Source organism: Plectropomus leopardus, chromosome 14 (genome assembly GCF_026936395.1).
Source record: "Plectropomus leopardus strain MGB_pleo_1.0 chromosome 14, ASM2693639v1, whole genome shotgun sequence".
Classification (NCBI taxonomy): domain Eukaryota; kingdom Metazoa; phylum Chordata; class Actinopteri; order Perciformes; family Serranidae; genus Plectropomus; species Plectropomus leopardus.
Genome location: NC_142189.1, coordinates 23,617,606 through 23,632,805, shown reverse-complemented (window position 1 = coordinate 23,632,805; position 15,200 = coordinate 23,617,606). Strand labels below are relative to the sequence as shown.

The 15,200-nt window shown below is 38.5% G+C and overlaps 1 long non-coding RNA gene across 2 annotated transcripts in view; it reads right to left on the bottom strand.

Moving 5' to 3' along the window:
* Positions 1 to 7,698, bottom strand: part of LOC148187481 (uncharacterized) — a 107,188-nt gene extending 99,490 nt beyond the window's left edge. For both annotated transcript variants that reach the window (XR_015778683.1, XR_015778682.1), the window contains exons 1-2: positions 7,581 to 7,698; positions 7,295 to 7,448 (exon numbers count right to left, since the gene is read on the bottom strand). This is a non-coding gene — a long non-coding RNA (uncharacterized LOC148187481). The remainder of the gene's footprint in view (positions 1 to 7,294; positions 7,449 to 7,580) is intronic.
* Between the last annotated feature and the right edge of the window lie 7,502 nt (positions 7,699 to 15,200).

Sequence of the window (15,200 nt, the reverse complement as noted above, 5' to 3'; positions counted from 1 at the left end):
ACTGCCCCAGATTGAAAGTCTTTGCACATGAAAATAATCATTATTATTACTGCGTTAAAGTCAAACAAGTTATTTCCCACTTGATACCACCAGTGTAGAAGCAACTAACTACAGCCTAGAAACATTACAGGGACTCATATGGTAAAACACAGTCAGATATGTATTCTAGTCCTAAGATTGATGGGCCATAAGCACTAGCATTAGGGTGGTCAGTTTTTCCTATTTAGTGCATTTTGCTAAAATGGTTTTAAGCCCCTTTTTGTCTCATGAAAATTAGCATAATAACAGCTAACCATAGCTGTAAATGCAATGCAATAGCAGCTAGCGTTAGCTCCATCCTCTCATCAAATAAAGTCAATTCTGGCTCCAATAGTCCAACGAGCCAAAATGCCAAACTTGTGGCTTCAAAACAACAGTCCACAAACCAACTGTTGACGTCACGGTAGCTACATCCATTATTTTGCATAGTCTATGATTACAACACATGATTTATTAATTACAGCACTGGATTCTGAAATATTCCCAGGTATTGGTGAATTAACTCAGGTTAAAAGGGGCTCTTCTCACTTTCCCAATTGAAATGAGCTAAAGGAATAAGAGTTCAGGAGTTGAAATAATCTGCCAAACAGGCCTGGAGTGAAAATAACCAATGTGCCCCAGTTTTACTCCTGCCTCCAGTCCATTTCTGTGATCCTCAGGCTAAGGGGACGAGAAGGGCCAGCTATGCTAAGCCATAATGAAGAGACCCAAACTGGAGCTGTGGTCAGAGAGCTCCAAATCTAGATTGCCAGATTCCTGCTCGAGATGCTTCAAATCACATTATAATTAACCGCATTTAGGATGGAGAGCAGAGAGTCCCTGCTTAGAGCTATTCCCATGATTCTCTCTCTCTCTCTCTCTCTCCCCGTCTTTCTGTCCCTCACACTCTCTTCCTCCGTCCCCATCTCTTGCTGTCCCTATTTTCAGTTGGGGTAATTAATATGGAAAGATGGAAAGGCATCATATTCTACAAATTCCTATGAGATTGGCTTGCAAAAGCTGTTAAAGCCAAGTAGGTAAATTAGTATTCATGCAGGTTTTCCTGTTGCAAGTCATCTTTCCCTGTGGGACCAAGTAGTAGATTGGGTAGACAGGCAACGCTCATTCTTGATTATGTGAGCAGAATGCCACCACAGAGCCGCAGCCCAGCAGGAAAAAAAAACATTCCTTAGGCAGTAAATCAATTTCTGTGACCTGCTAAATGTAATTGACTACACTCTAATTCTTTAACCCTGTGTATGAGGGTGAAAACACATCCTGAGGTAGAATGATTACCAGCTATTATACAAATCCATGGTTTCATCAGTTAATAACCATTTACAGCAAAATTATACATACACCATGATTCAGTGGCAATAAACAATTGCTTTAATGCACTAGTCATGTCTTTGTTTAGTCAATCAACTGGATCTCAGAAAACCAGCTATTATTCAAAATAGCAAAATGGCTTGGTAAAGAGTTTTTTTTGCTTTTAGATGCATGGAAATTTGTATGTAAATTGAGATGTTAATATTTCAGCTTGTGCTGAATATTGGATATGGCCTTTAATGTTATGGTTCATACACCATAGGATTCACTGGGAACATTTGATGCTGTTACGCGACATAAAATGCTTTAATGATTATGGATCCACATTACTGCAGCTTGGGAGTTTTTACACAGCGTAACAAAGGTTATAAATATTTGATTATGTCAAATTCATCATCAAATATTTGTTTGAGGACAGATAATGCACCATGCTGTTGTTGTTAATGCCATTCACTAATAGCTGTCACAATCAAAATCAAATAAACACACTTAATTATCCTTTCCGAAAGACTTTTATAAACACAAACACAACAGTGTGCGTATTTTCTTTAATTAGTACCTCTTCCTAAAAGATAACTTTTTCCTATCTTTGAAACATGAGCTCATCTGACAGAACATGTAAGCCTGGCCTCAAGTTGACCAGTTGTCAGCAGGCCCAGGACATGGGCTCTGACTTTGGCCAGATTAATTAGCAGTCCATCCTCAACAGTCCGTTTCCCCAATTCCTATTAGACCCAGCTCAGCAATCTGGTGGAAGGTAATTTGGTGCTCCATGCACACAGGGCGCAGCATTGACACCTTATGCTTCGTGATTGAAGGCAATCTCCTGGGGACAGCGCTAAATTTATTCATGGTACGCTCTCCCACAGCCACTAGAGACGTGTCTGTGCCCGCCTGCCACACATCCACAGATTTCCTGCTCTGCATCTTTCCCCGAATGCACAAATAATACTAAATGATCTGAGGGAGTTGTTGCGGTGTCTTATATTCCTACCCTTGCGGGAACCTGGTGATCTCTGGGTGAGAGACTTGCCTGTGCGCCGCATGCAAGTCTCTGAAATGAAGACAATGCATAATGTCAGGCTGGTGAATGTTATTGCATTAAGAAAATCTTCACCCTCACAACCTCTTCCATTCTCCCTCTCTCCCCCGAGGGAACACACATGTTCACAAACTTGTGTGCACACGCGTCCATGCTTGGTGCACATGGGTCACAGGAAGTGGCATTAATGTAATTCCTTGTTGATGGCTGAAATCTGTTGATAATAGAGATGTTAGCAAAGGTGATCAAAGCAGATTAGCCCAAGACACAGCAGGGGGATTGGTTGGACCCCCCTGTCATTAACTCAGACTGTTATCTAGGAGCCGGCACGCTCACTAGTCCTAACTGGGGGGAATACAGGGTCAGCCATTAGCATGGAGTAGAAATGCCAATGTTCAGCTTGAATCAACAGACCCCTGACTGAATGCCACCATTTATTTACTGCTGAGATTTCGAAGCCGGTTTCAGCCAGTGACGCAAACAGGTGACCTTTGGCTCTGCCAACCTTTGTAGGTAGTTGTATTAGGTGCATGTAAGGTCCCTTACAGCATAACCGAGAAATGAACTTTTGTCACCAGGCATATAGTCTATAACACAAATGTGTGCATAACATCACATGTACGACCTGGCTTTTCACGCAACACATTTCGACCTGAAGCATTGCAAACATTGCGAGCATGGAGTGCGACACAAAGGTGAGAACGCACCATTAGATCACAGTAGCGTTGCTGAGAGCTTTACACATCCCCTCGTCTCTCTCAGTGATAAAAGGAAGTACGAGCCATCACTCCTGAGGCTGCAAACTTGTTTGGAGTTATTGAATCATCAGTGTAGAAGAGGCAAACAAGTGCCCTCAAGTCTTGCAGTGCTTGAGGTGGAAGAGGTATTTTGACAATTAGCCCTATGAATTTGGTTCCCTCGGCATCAAAACATGAGTGCTATCAATATTTGTTACACAATACATGCACATGCTGTTCCCAGACTGAGACTAGCCTTCTTTGATAAGTGACAGAACAGAAATGTAACAGATTTTCGCTATGATTTGGGGTTATGGCATTATTCGCCTGATTTACTAGCAATCATGTCAATATAACAGGTGCGTAGTTATTGGCAATAACCACAGCTCTATAGTACACATTGATTTTAGCAACAAAGGTAAAGTTTGGACAACATGAAAGACAATATGACCAATCAAAACCTTATTTTGCAATAAATCCAATACACACAGTAACATTAAAAACAGAATGAGATTGCATAGATTGCAAAGAATGCATTACAAGGGGTGTGCGTGAGTATCAATGAAATAGTCATTCAATAAAAGTAAGATTCAAGTCAGAGCCTGGTCTTGGCAACAACACAACAGAGTACTTGTAGCCTAAACTTCTATGCCAATCCTGTCTGTATGTGACTAAACTGCTTTCTTTATTACGTTGCTGTGGCAACTTAATTGCTGCCTGGATTACGTTCAGACACATGTCTGTCAGGTGACAAAACAATATATTAGTTTACAGCACAGGCTTCACCATGGAGGATAGTGGGTGTACAAAGAGCAGGACGTTGACACCAGGGGTCAGATGCATACACAATGTGTATGCACAAAAGCCATGTGTACAACTTATCCCGCAGATAAACTTGTGTTTATGAACATGTGGTGAATATCTGCACACCTCACACATTCTTAATGAATTCAATTAATTAATTACTACTAATGATCAAGATTTCACCGTGACAATAATTTGCAGAAATGTGATGAACTGGTTGTACTGATGCTTCGAATATCAAAAGCCGTGCATAAAGACAGTTTCTATGGCACCAATAGAGAACTTTGCAGATGCAACACAGTCAGTGAAAATTCTCTTTCTTGACTGTATTTTCACTCACTGACAGGTGTAATAGATGGTGGAGGGGCACACGTCAATATGTAAAAAGCTGTTTAAGGGCATTTGTATGTCTATTTATGGTGAACTATGGGTGTGTGAATGAGGCTTGCACCCGTGCATCCAGCAGCACAATGACTGATATTTATAAAACAGAATCAGGCGTGCACACAGCTTTAGAAATCTGACAAAAAGAATGTCTGCATGTTTAACAGTAGTCTTAAATCTGCAATAGTCTTGAATCTGCACAGAGTTTTATGCATCTGGCCCCAGAACCTCAGGTTTGTACTGAGACCCCTGTCTCAGGTTTATGCAACACTTTCACTTTGGTTAAGCTCAGAGAAACATCAAGAATTTGGTTAGGTTTATATAAAAGATATATTAATAAAGAGTGTCGTCTTAGGTTGAAATGCATCCTATAGCCCTTGAAATAAAGAAGGCCTCACGACCCTCTGAAAAGCTTTTATGTAGCCTGAATATATGTTAAAATGCAGAACACAGAATACACTTAACCTGAGACACTGTCTGTCACACAGCGAAGGGGAGCAGCTTTTTCTGGCGCTGGTATGTCCCTGTGCGACTGGTGGAGGCTACGCTGCTTACAGCCGCTATCAGAGCCAAGCTCTGCTGATACGGATAGTTTGTTAATCGTCCTGTTGCCGCTGATTAACAAACAGAGAATTCTATCATTGCGGTGGCACCCGATCCAACACTTTAACATGTAATAATCACTTCAGTTTCAATCAGTGTCTGTTTTTCTTATCCTCTTTATAACGGCAGCGCCATCCATTCTGACACTGTGACAAGTATCAGTTAATAACTTTAAAATAACCGTAAGGTTTGTGTCTTATAGACACGGCTGTTCCTAAAACAAACTGATGAGGTGATCCTTTCTTTTTCTACTCTGTCCAAAGCCGAAATAACAGCTGCGGATGGCTCGTTAGCTGACTATCTTGCTATTTCCACCATGCTACTAAGTAACACTGGTTACAGAGAATGAGGAATAACTTTATAGAAATACTGTCAGCGTGTCCAGACTTACTTAATCTTAAAGAACAGCCAATAGGGAAATAGCAATGTCACATCCTCAGTCAAACTGACCAATAGTGCAACTTCATTAACTCACTCACTCACTCACTCACTCACTCACTCACAGAGTAGTGTATGCAGCCATGAATATGGCTCAGACCGGCATGCTGCGGTCCAGCCAAAAACATATTAAATTAAACAATATAGTATTAGCTGTCATATAAGTTGACAGGTAGGTAGATAGATTTCAAGTAATGCCAACATAAATGTGAAATGGAAATATTCATCCCACTACATTTTCCATTTAAACTGGACTGCCAATCTCTGGTTCCAACTTTTATTCAGCCGATGTTTAGCTCTTCTGGTTAAGGGACTGATTTTGAAACTGCTTTTGTAAAACCCCTCTCAATGTAGAATCAAGGGAAATTTGTCTGGTCGGCCGCACAGTCCGTCAGGCACAGGGAAATAAGTGTAGCTCTTTGTACGCAAACATTGACGAGAACACAGCAATGTATGCCATTCAGTTAGTTTCTCTTTTCAAAAGCTCCATACGCTGCGAAGGAAGGCCAAGCAGTAGGCCTATTCATTAGCCCCTGCTTTGATATGGTTGCTCAGTACTCTATGGGGATAATGCCCCTCAAAAAAAAAAAAAAAGCCCATGGGCAAACCTGAATTTTTCATCTATATAGTTCATACCTAAGTAAGAATAAAAGAAGCCCAGATTCAGATGAACAGACTATTCACGTCTTTCAGTAAACATCACGAATAGTTTAAACACTTGAGTATATCTACAGCTCCTATGGTGGCTTAAAATAGTGGTTTGTTTATTCATATATTGGTTGAAACTACTACAAGTAGCTCCAACCAAGCAATCTGATTAGTCAACAAGACATCTTGAATGTGTTCAAATCAGCATGACAGCACCTCATCCTTTAAAATATTCCTCCGCCACTTCTTAACCACTGCACTTGCTGACACAAAGAGGGTGGTAACGTTTGTTAGGCATGACAAACCTGGTTTTGAACAGATAAATACTACTATAAACACTGACAAAAAGTGATATTTGCGTTTGGGAACTAAAAAGAGCAAACTTAACTGCAAACTAAAAACTACTCAGTGCAGGACTAGGCATGATGGGAATTTGAGTGTTGCTACAATACTTATATAGGCCAAGCAAGTGTAACCGCAGTGGAAAAAGTTGTTTTTGAAAGACTAAACACCATCAACTATGGACTGAAGTATAACGTTGCATTAGATCAGAACAAGCTGTGAATTTTGGAAATATTGATACATCAATCTTTTTTAATTAATTTTGACTTTCAGACTTTACCATGCTTGGGTATATTTGACATCTTCTGGCTTCCTCCATCATTTAAAATACAGGTAAAGTTAGCAGATGTAGTTGCTCAATTTTCAACCTGAATATTAAAAGGACATTAAGGTTCCAACAACTAATTGCCACTCAACATGAATAGGCTACATTTTGATTATACATTTTATTTGAGGGGTAATAGTTGTATAATCACAATATTACACAAGAAAGTGTGCTTTAATGTCATTTGTGGCATGACAATGATCAGGACCAAGGCGCTTGCTATATTAAACCTAAATTAGGCATAAATAGTAATAAACCAAATATTACAGCTGCAAAATAAGCGGAATACACAAATCCCAAGAAACAAGCAAACCAATTTAACAGTTGAGGGTTTCACGCTTCCCCCTGTTCAGCTTAGTGTATCAACAGCGGGCTAGAAATGCCAGAATTCAAATACTCAAACACTTTTTGGTCTGCAAGTAACCTTTTAAAGGGGATTTATAACATAGAAATACACATAAAATAATAATGGGGCCCATATTGTTAAGTATACAAACAACAAAAAACGACATAGTTCTCATAGTTAACCCCCAGATGCAGGCCTGACCGTGGCTAGCATGCACTGAGCCACTCCAAAGATGATGGCCACTGACAGTGACCACCCAGAGAAAACAGGTTACTCACCGACCTGGAGTTCAGTACTTTGTCCACGGACAGTGCCACTCTTATCACCAGATCCTCAGGCAGATGAAAAGTCTCTCTTCCCTCGTCGCCAGAGGTGCAGCTGGGCTTTGCCTTTGTCCGCTGTAGAGGCTGACGATGTCCACGACGGTGTTAGCTGCAGGTTAGCACGGAAGCTAATGAAGTCTAAAGTCAATGTGGCTAACTTTAGCATAGCAGCAGCGCGGAAACTCACAAAAAAAACTCTGACAGACCGAAAACACACTTATCTGACATTAATGTGACTTACTGTGTCGGGTCAATACTACTATTCTCTTGACATACTGATGGCGATATTATTCACAAAACACAATTTTCGAAGCTTCCGGCCGGTGAGCAAGGGACTGACGGTGAGTGCTCTCACGCACCTTCACCTGTTTTTCTCCCGCCCTCCAGCCAATCAGCAGCCAAGAAACTTGACGTTGCCTAATGACGAACTAATAGGAGGAAGGACGCAACAAACAGCAGTATAAGATGCAACTGTGCTGCAGTATAAGATGCAACTTCTTATGCTGCATTCACTGTCTTCAGGACATTACACAACTCTTCTTTTTCTTTTTTTCTTGTTCTTTACTAAATTTTTTTACAAGTCATATTTCAAGAGCTTTCTTGTCTTTAACAAGTTTCAGTGGCTGTTACACGTTTTTTTCAGTCACAAATAATCACAGATTTTCAATAGCTAATTGAGAATTATGCATTTATAGTTGCATGTTCACAATTCCATTTTTTTTTGCATTACAAGACAGTTGACAAGGTAAAGCAATTCTTACCAGACTGTCTTGATTATGAATCAAATGATAGCAAAAAAAAAACTGTGTAGGAAAATATAAAAATATAATGGAGTAATATGCAAAAATTATTTGAGAAGTATCTTGCCCACCCACATTCTTCACTCAAAGAAATGCCTTGAGGCTCTCCATGTGCGATGTAGACTTACATTTCCACCGTGTGATAATGTGCAGCAGTTTGGTAGAGCTCTCTAACAAAGACCCCTACATCAGATGACCTCCAGTAATGTCACATATAAATCAAATATCCATCCTTCGATGCATCAGTGAATTCACCCATTATCTGCATAAGTCATATGTATCATGTTAAGAAGGGCGACATGGATTTTCTGCCTTTAAAAAATACCATGCTGCAGAGTCTTCATCATCACTATGGAATTAGTACGAAGGGAAGACACTATAAGGCAGGGCCTCTCGTGGATCTGCTGGATTTAACAATTTCAGCCTCAGGTTCCTCAGTGTAAAAAGGAATACATTTAGCTTCTGCAGCTGTGATGGACACATTTTGTTAGTGCAGTATAGCTCGTGACATACGTCACTACTGTAGTATGCTACATACCAATATATTAGCACACATATATGTTGTTATGAAAATAACTTGATGTCTTGTCTGTGTATCTTATACAGCCACTAAAGGGTGCACTGATGTGTCAGTATGTGACACCATGGGCCACTAATCAAGCATCAATATCTGGTAAATTGGGAGTGAGACTGAGTTGGAACATAAATGTCTTTGTAAATGTCATGCCAATCCATCAAAAAGTTTCTCAGAATTCCCTAAAAACCACTAAAGTTAACCTCATGGTGGCAGTAGAGGAAACGTCAGTGTCTCACCAAAGTCAGTAGTCTGTGAACCATGAGTTCTTGCACAAAATGTTGTGCCAGTACACATAGTATATAGAGATATTTGACTGAAAGTGGGAAAACGCTAAATCAAAGGTCAGTGGATCACTAAAGTCATTAGGATTCATCCTCTGGGGAACATGGATGTCTGCACAAAATTGCATGGCAATCCAACCATTAGTTGTTAAAGCATGTCAGAAAAAAATGTTTGCCTTGAGATTTCAAAAACAGTAAAGAAAGAGAAAATGTTGGTATTGATTTTGTCTTTGATTCATTAAACAGACTATTAAATATAAGCACTTTCACCTGGCTGAATAAAGCAGCCATCCAGCAGCAGTACTACTGCAGCTTCATTTGGCCCAGCAGATATGAGTCTTCAGACTCTAATGACCATGCAATCTGTTGCAAAAAGGTTGAGAATTAAAATATAAAGGCACGCAAACTATTGAAAAATATTAATGATTCCATCTCTGAATTATAAAGGATAACTCAATGTTTCATTTCCCTCATCAATTTGTTCAAAACAGGTTTTTAGATTTGTCCTTTGTTTTTGTCAAAAGGCATCTTGTTAACCTTGACAGCTGTGTCATGAGGTTTAAATGAGCAATGCTACACATGTTGACAAGCAATTTTTTTAAAGGGAAACTGAGGGGCAATGTTGTTTCAATCCAAATGAGCTATCCATTTTTGAAGTCAAATTTATCATTGCATTTATTTAATGTAATATTTATGAAATTATGACTAATTTCTGACACAGTGCTTAATTTCAGGGACACAATGAAGTGTGTTCCAAAATACCAAACCAGTAAATGAAGTTTTCGTTTTTCGTTTTGCTTTTGTCAAAATGGATATATTCTAAAACATTTTGGAAAAAAAAGAAAGAAAAAAAGACATAATGTAATTTTATAGTGGAAGGTTTTTGAAAAAGTCCTGGCAAAGAAGAAGAGTAAACTATTATTAATAATATTGATTTAAAAATGTCAGGACTTAAATTGTCCCTCAAACAGTGATTCCTACTCTGTAGCAAGGAGGGACAGCCAGTAAAACTGTGTCACTCTACTGGAAATTGAATTGCAAATACACTTTGACAGAAATTTCTCATTTTAATAAATATAACTGAATTATCTTTCGCAGATTTCATGTGATATCAAGTCTTACAAGAGTCATCTGTATCTCAGAATTGTATCAGGGTTGAAGAAATGGTAAGGGGATGGAATCATGACACCTAAAACAATAATCTTATAGTAGGAGACGATTAGTATCAGTTTTGATACAATTTTTGGAGGGACTTCTGTCTGTGTGGTGATCTGAGGTACCTACTAATCTCACTTGTGATACTGCAACACAGTGTCACAAAAATACATAAAATGGGCATGCCCTCTTAACAACACATTACATAGTGGTGGGCATAAAATGTGTTAAAACTATGTGCTGCTCTCACAAAAACACTGCCAATGCAAAGTCTATGAATGGTCACAGTTTTGTTGTGGAACAGTAACAGTTTGATTAGGTTTACAGGAAGAAAAACTTGTTAAAGTAACAACAAACAGGATGTAAGTGGTATAAACTTAGATATTTTGTGTAGTTATGTGTACTAATTTTAAGTACTTGTAGCTACATAAGTCTGTGCAGTCATGTAACTACAATAACTTTCAGGGGCCGTTTGCATGGCAGCGGTTCCAGAGATCCACCTTAGAGCATTTGACTGAAAACAGCTGGTACTACCTTGCATTAGTATGATCATATCATTACTGCAAAACGTTAGCATTGTTGGGACATCTTTCAATGCTACCTTATAGACCAGCTAAATTTGTGCTACATCTGCATCAATCTTGCAGTTGAAAGAAAAAGTCGGATATTAGCCAAATAGCTACCAGAATGCTATGCTTTAATTTTTATCTCATTGCTGTTATACATTAAACTAAACATTATCTTTGTTTTTTTGTTTAATTTAGTTTTAATCACATATTTAGAGACAGAACAGGCATTCCTTTCACACTGTTTGCACCCTATTCACTTTCCTATTTAACTATATGCTTGTCAGCTAATACCACCAACACTTCAGGTCAGGGGCAGCTGTTTTCTTAAAGCTGTCACCTTCCATAACACTGCCCCCCATCGCCCACTCCCCCCACTGTAACTGTCTCCCATGCAACTCATCTCCAATGCACAATACACCATATTCATATTTACAAACTGCACCGTCTATTTAATTGCCACCAGCGCTGATATGCTGATAGCCTTTTACTGGTTGTCCTCCCTGCTGTAGGCTCATCATGTGCCCTACTGACTCTGATTTCATAACAGTTACCGTATCACCCAGATCTGGTCATAGTTCTGTGGTTGCACTTTGTCACTGCTGCTTTCTAGACTTTTTCTCTTATGCTGCTTTACTCACATGCTACTTCAGTACAGTACTGCTTCTTGTAATACTTGACATAGTGTGAGTAATAATGACGTAGCAACACATCGTCTATCATGGTACCTCCTTTTGTAGTATTTTTGTATAATAATCAATTCTATTATTATTAATGGTATTAGAGGATAACTGCACTGATCAGTCTGTTCATAGGTTCATACTACTACACACCATGTAATAGTTATGCGAAAGAAAGTTGTACAAAGATTTTGTGGCTTCAGAGGAAGCTGTGTGAATACTGATAAATTATATATATATACATATATATATAAATATATATAGATAGATAGATAGATAGATAGATATAGATATGTATATGCCAACACAGTCTGTGAGTCAGCTTTAACCCCTTGCTCCTCCACAGCTAAATATGGTCACTTCTGGCAGAAATCAAGATGGACAGACAAAATGCCAGGTTCCAGGCTTCAAACTAACTGGTAACGTCACTGTAGCTATGTCCTCTATTTTGTACAATGTGGTTGCAACTAAACTTAACAGGTGTGCATTTTAGACCAAAAGCTGGGTGAGAGCTAGGGGGGTAGGAAGAAGGGAAGGGGTCATTGTTCTCCCAATTTATGATCCACTCTCACATTTGTTATAAATCGCGGCTCTGTATATTGAAGCTGGAGTTATTCCATCGCAAGAATATCTTAAAAATTGGATCATTACTTGGTTTTAGATAAGGATTTTGAAGATTGCAGCCAAAAAGGAGCAAACAGTCAAGAACTAGCCTCAAATTTATTTTATACTTTAATCTTAATGTGACTTGACTCATTGTGTCTCCTTGTTACATTGTCTGGTGGACATTCTAATGAACACTAAAAGAAATCAAAATGATTAATTTGGTGTACTGATATTCAACAATATCACTGAAGCTTGAACCATTACATGTCAGATGCCCTCACTAGAACTGGAACTAGCAGTTTATATTTGACCACACCACACAGTTTATTCATTTTTTAATAGCTGTGAAGTGAAAAGATAAAGAAACAACATGATGCTCCAACAAGCGTACTTTCTTCCTCCTCCTGTTCTTCTTTAAGGCTTGAAATATTGTGTGGTTTTACTTGTGAAACACTTTGAAGCTTTCCAGAAGGTACCGAGCTCGACAGAATGGGGCTGGTAGACTGAGCGAAGGGCAACGCGGTCAATCAAAGGCCACCTTTTCTCTCTCAGCCCTTGCTTTGGGGTCTTCCTGCCGGTAATTCTCTGATTTGACTTTGATGTGCCAATTTGTGCCTGATGAATAATTGTCTGGTTTGCTGATAACTTGTGGGAGTCAAGTGTATTCTGGTGGCACTCAATGCAAATGGGAGATATTTGGGTCCTTCAAATCACGACAGTAGCCCCTCTACATTTGCCTCCCCGTTTCGTGAGTAAACTGACCAATTAGCTGTGTTTGAAGAAGCCATTTTTGATTAGAGCAATCAGTAAACAGCAAGGCCTCTCCGTGATTGTCCCCCTGATTAGATGAGTTGTCACTTGAGAAGTTGTTGGAGATTTTAATTTATGGCCTTATATCGCTGAAAAGTATGGTAATTACCTAATCTATTCTCCACAGTTCAGCACTTGGATTAAAATTCATCCATACTGTCAGTGCTGATGACCTCATTTTTCCACCTAAAGTTTATAAGTAGTCTCTGAATTGACTGAATCAAGCAAATGGGATGCCCGTCAGTTACGCTGTCAGTGGTGAAGACATCAAGATGAGGAGAAAAGGCTGTACAAACAGCATATTGAACAGAAATTGAATAATGTACTGTCTAACAGATGTTTTGATTTATTTCACTTACTCGTGGCTGTATTCATCCTGTCAGCTCTGGCATTACTCGAGAAGGATCATGGAATAATCTGCATAAAGAAAAGCTTATTATTATTCACGCCCATCTTTGAGTGTCTGTGCATTACATCCTAATTAACACAATGGTCCCGTTAATGACTAAAAGACTGAAATAAGTGATAAATTGCGACACCTCGTATGAAACAAATTTGCCTGTGCAGTAATTCAGTAAATACATCATCAGGAATCTTTGTAACATCTGAATGACATGGCATTCTGAGTAATATAATAGCAAAACAGATAGTATAGTTAATAGTTACATAGTGTAATTATGTAAGTGGTAGTGCAACACTCTTAAAAACTTAAAATGAGGTGATGGATAATTTAATTCAAAAGAAAAAAACAAGTTGTGGCACACAACATCAATTTTCTCATTTACTGAGACCATTGTTAAAGGTTATGGTCTATGCTCCATGTCAGAGCTCGGATCCACATATAAAGAGGAAAAGGGAAAAATAAATTTATTAGGCTATAAAAAAAGTAGCTTCCCCTGAAAAGAAACAGCTTTTATTTGTTCACAATATAGAATACATACAATGCAACTTGATTTGTTAATGATTTATATTCATATGTATGATGGAAATATGGTATTCACTTATGAATAGAGGTACAGTTCATACAAACTGAACACAAGTGACATGAAAACAGCAGAAATTCCACTATGGACCAAGGCCGAATAGGAAATTAAGCAGAAAGCGTTATTCATTACAGAATCATTTTGAATGTATACACACTATAATCTTATACATTTAGCTTATACTGTAAATGTAAAGCACTTCTACTTGTGTAGAGGTACATTAGTTCAATTATCTTACTTAACTTTATATTTTTTTGGCAGATTTTTAAAAATGTATCGTCATAAAAGTGTTTGTATGATATTGTCCGAAAAGTTTTGTGTGCAGGTCACAAGTTATCTTACAAATTAGCACCTAGTTTAGCTTTGGGAAAGGGACCATAGTTGGGCTTCCATAAAATGAAGACATGATTCGACATTATGTACATACATAGCCTAAAATAACTCAACATTGACTTTTGTTCTCCTGTGTCAAAGTCCTGTGTTTGTTTGACCCGTCTACCACATAGTTGCATAAAAAGAACAGGATTCAGTGTTGAAGGTCCTGTTTATTCCCATAAAATGAATCAGTAGCCACCTTAGAATTATAAGGTTCTGTATATGTTCTGAGCAGCTATGAGATATTGAGCTTCAAAGTTTTGCATTCCAAAAAGCAAAGTGATATAAGCTTCTTTTGTTTTCTAAATGAAAACTCCAGAATTCATATAACTTAAAAAAAAACCTCATATCATGTTCATAAGTTGACAAAAGTGACAAAAAAATTCTGATAGAACTTTATAATGCTAAGGTGTATGACTTCAAAAAAAGTTTGGTTTGCGGGTTCAAAATTACCCAGATCTCCTGCATCAATTGTCCCACTGAGTGCTGCAGGAGAACTTCTGCACTTTCGGTTTCCTAGTCTTGAAGTCAATGGTTTTTTTTAATTGCATTTGTGTTTAGATGCCTGAAATGCCTTAAGCTTGGTTAACACAAGGTTAAAAGACTTTTACATTTGGTACCACAACTTTAAATTGATTAGTAAATAACCTATTTGTGAATTTCGAGGCTCTTATTGTCTTTAAAAAGCTGGTTGCTAACAAGTGGCTAAAGTGACGAGAAAGCGTCATCACACTGAAGCTGGTTCAGCTTTATAGCCCCGTTGTGGTTAAGTCATGTGACTGTGGTGTAGTTCGTTTATAGCCTAATGTTAGCTTTTTACTTTTGGCAATTGAATTTAGGCTTTAAAAATCCCAAAGGCTTTTTGATGATATTACCAGGGCGATTCTAACTTTTGCATCACTTTTTCATCAACCCCCCCCCAAAACAACAAAAAAACAAAACAAAACAAAAACAAACAAACAAAAAATCCTGCAAAGTCCGCAGCACTCGGCAGGACAAACACACTACAATTTCCTTTAGTCCCACCT